This window comes from Chrysemys picta, chromosome 1 (assembly GCF_011386835.1).
Source record: "Chrysemys picta bellii isolate R12L10 chromosome 1, ASM1138683v2, whole genome shotgun sequence".
Taxonomy (NCBI): domain Eukaryota; kingdom Metazoa; phylum Chordata; order Testudines; family Emydidae; genus Chrysemys; species Chrysemys picta.
In genome coordinates this window covers 57,595,208-57,598,995 of record NC_088791.1, presented here as the reverse complement: position 1 = coordinate 57,598,995, position 3,788 = coordinate 57,595,208, and positions in this window count along the sequence as shown.

The following is a 3,788-nucleotide window of genomic DNA, read 5'->3' as shown; positions in this document are numbered from 1 at the left end:
AAATTGGGTGAAGCTCCACTAAAACCAATGGATTTAATTGGGATTTACACTGGTATAAATGAGATCAGAATTTTGTCCAAAATATTTAGCTGATCCCTTAGGCCCTGATTCTCCTCACTTGTCCCTGTAGGACTTTCACAGGTCATCTTTGGTCCCACCCACCCAGACATTCACATCCTGGACTTGGTCTTTGGATTACATGTCAATACAGAGGATATTTAAACCCAGCCACTGTCTTGGACACCTCATTCTGGTGTCTGGTCAGGTACTGGTCAGAGCTCTCCCAGATCCCATTCTACAAGAAAGACCAGAATTCCTGACTCTGCCATGAACCATCAAATTCCTAAGCACGCTAAAGTACAGCAGCACTTCATGTAAAGGACAGAATTGAGGATCTGCTGAATCATTACCATAGTACACTGGCTCCCAAATGGCTCTTCTCTCTCTAGCATCCCAACAGAACTCCTTGGGTTCCTGACACCCTGCATCAGATGTAGAAAGAGGGACTGAAATATTAGTGCCAATGATATAAAACTACAGAGGATGCCAAGTCCCTCCCTAAAGAACTAACAAGAGTTGTAAAGTGGTTAACTATCCCTGACTCCCTGCCTTCCACAGCAGAATCCAGCGTCAAGTGCAGTAAAGAACTGTCATCCCACTGAACAGAAAAATATACATGCATTTGGGAAGGCTTCTCATCAAGCATGGATCCATTATGTCTTCACCAGCCAGTAAACAATCCACCTGCATTCCCAGAGTTCAGTGCATTCACTCTTCAAGGAGCACTGGACACTGTGAAGGAAACTCAACCTCCGAATCTGACTGCTACCTTTCCTGGTTGATGAGAGAGTCATGAGCAACTGGTGCCACTCATGACTGAAACAGCGAATGCCTCATTTGGGAAAGGAATCTTCCCTTTCCCCTTCAAACATGCAATATCTAGCCAACACTGAAGAAACCCACCCCTAGGAAGATGGGATCTAGCTCACTACTGCCCAGCATCAGCCTTCTGTTCCTTAGCACGTTCATAGAGAAGCTAGCTAAAGTCCAACTACACAGTCATCTAACCAAAGCAATATCCTAGACCCAACATGATATGACTTCAGGCCTGGACATGGTATGAAAATGGCTTTGGTGGCACTGATGGATGGTCTCCTGCTGTCAATAGATGGAGGGCAGAGATCCATCCTCATCCATTCTTCCTGGACCTCTTGTCAACATTCAGCACTGTCGACCATGAGATACTATCTCTCCTGAGAGAGGTTGCAGGGGTTCAAGGGAATATGTTAAAATGGCTTAAGTCCTTTGTGGAGGGATGCGCCCAAAGAATAGTGATGGGGGTGTGACAAACTGGGACTGTTCTTACTGTGGTCTTTGAATGCTGACAGGGGAGCGTGGCTAGGATAGTCTGCATTGGGGGATGGGAGACTGACCGATGGAGAATACCTGAGCATGTAACATGAGAACCCAGGAAGGGGTTAGAGGCCAGATGACACCTTTGCCCGGGAAACTGAACAAAGGCTGTGGGGGGGGGGGTCGCTGAAGGGAGAGTTTCGGGAGCTGGCTGGTGATATGGCTGGGAGGCAGATGGGGCTCTGACCTCCCAAGGGGGCTGGGGTGCCTTGGGACCCCAAGATGGACCTAATTGAGGGGGGTCCTGTTGTCTGTGCCTGCAAGATCTGTCTTGGACTGTGTTCCTGTTGTCTAAATAAACCTTCTGCTTTACTGGCTGGCTGAGAGTCATGCTGAATCGCAGGAAGCCGGGGGTGCAGGGTCTTGTGTCCCCCCACAGTCCGTGACAGGGGGAAACTGCACTTCCACCTCTAGACTTGTGGAGCCTCACAAGGATCAATTCTCTCCCTGAACCTGGTTAACATCTGACCAGTTCACCTAGTGCTACATGTAGATGACATTGAAACAAGTGCTAGCCGTACACAGATGTCACAGAACTCCACATACTATACCAGCAGTACCACCAAGATGGCCCAGTGCTTGAACAAGATCAGCTCATGGATGAAGAACAGCTTGTTGATGCTGAGCCTAAGCATGACAGAGGTGATGCTGGTATGTAAAAAGAAAACACTCTGAGAGTTTGCAGCCACTATGCACCTTCCTTTGGTTGAAGACACCCACCCACAATTGACCAAATTTAATCTTTAGTTTGAGTGCTCTTGGATTCCTTGCTGATACTAAACTCAATATATAGAGCAATATATAGGAGTAATGTTTTCTACATCTCCAGTTGGCAAAGAGACTTCATCCCATCCTGGCAGGTGATGAACTAGCCTCAACTATACATGTCTGTCACCTCCTGTCTGGACAACAATGCAATATAGCTGAGTTCTGAGCCAGCAACCCATAAAGTCTAAGTAGTACAGAATGTGGCAGTACATCTCCTCAGTAACATGGGCTACCATGAGGACATCAAACCTGCCTGTAGCTCACTACACTGGCTTCTCATATAATACTGAGATTAATTACATTAAGAATATAGAATTAAGTTCAACATCTCAGTCTTTATTGTCAAGACACTGAATAGCCTAAGCCTAGGTTATTTAAAAGCTCTCCAGAAGCTCTAGAACAAGGAATGGACTCCAGTTCACCTGTAACAAGCTTCAATCACCTCCCCTAGTGGAGGAAATTATTTTGGGCATGGGACTAAGCCAGGCCGAGGAATATAAAAGAGAGAGGCCTGAGGTAGCATAGGGGGTTGTTGAAAAAGGAGCTGCTGAAGGAAAGAAATAAACTAGCACATAGGAAGGCGGGCTGTGCAACCCCTAAACTTGAGGGATGAGTTAGTCTGGGGAGAGCAGGACTTAAAGCCTCAGTCCTAGGAAGGAGGGCTAAGACCCTAAACCTGAGGGATAAGCAGGAAGGCACCTTTATAGGAGCTGATTGACTTTGAATAAATTAAACCACAAGAGAAAGGGAATGTTGTTTCAAAGACCTTGGGTATGACTGGATTGTTCTGAGGGAACTCAGAGGGGAAGAGAGGCAGAATGTCTTTAGGGTGACCCCAGGCCACAAGGGGTGATGTTGGGTGGTGACAGCCCTACCATGGGTGCTGATTTACAGAAAATTGTGTATTTTAAACTATCCACAATAGGTATCAATGAGAGCTCCTGTCCTCTTATGAATAAAATCAGATAGATAGAAAATAAATACAAAACCAAACTTTTAATCAGTTACAAGTAGTTCCCACAAACACATCTAATTATATTGGAGCTTGCCGCATTAAAAATATCAAAACTAATAAAGGAAATGCTAAGGGAATGTAATTTCTTACATTTTGTCCCTACTTGTATATTTCACAGTGCTCAGTTGTGCACTTCCAATCTGCAGTTCTAGAGACAATGTATTTCTAAGAGACTGAATAGAATTCACTTCCTGCCATCAGGTGCTTTTGTCTCTTTCAGTGTTTCAGTGATAGGCAAAGAGTGGGGCATTAAAGGAAATTACAATTACTATCTTAAAAAACAAACCATAAACCCATGCAGTTCCAGTATTTTTCTTTCACTTTAGTCTTGTTTCCTACTGTATTTAAGACTTACTCTTGCATACAATTTTCAGTCTGTGATAACAGCTTCAAACTTTTGCCCTCTATTGAAGGTAATTGGTAATAACAATTACCAATAAAATGAGTTACAGTATGTAAATAGAGGGTATACATTGATTTTTAGATTAGTGGTGTATGTAATTACTGCTTGTAGGAAACCTCATGAGCACTGCCAAATCTTCTATTGGCTGTACCTACATGTTCATTTAACCTCCTTCTCTGTCTGTCCTTA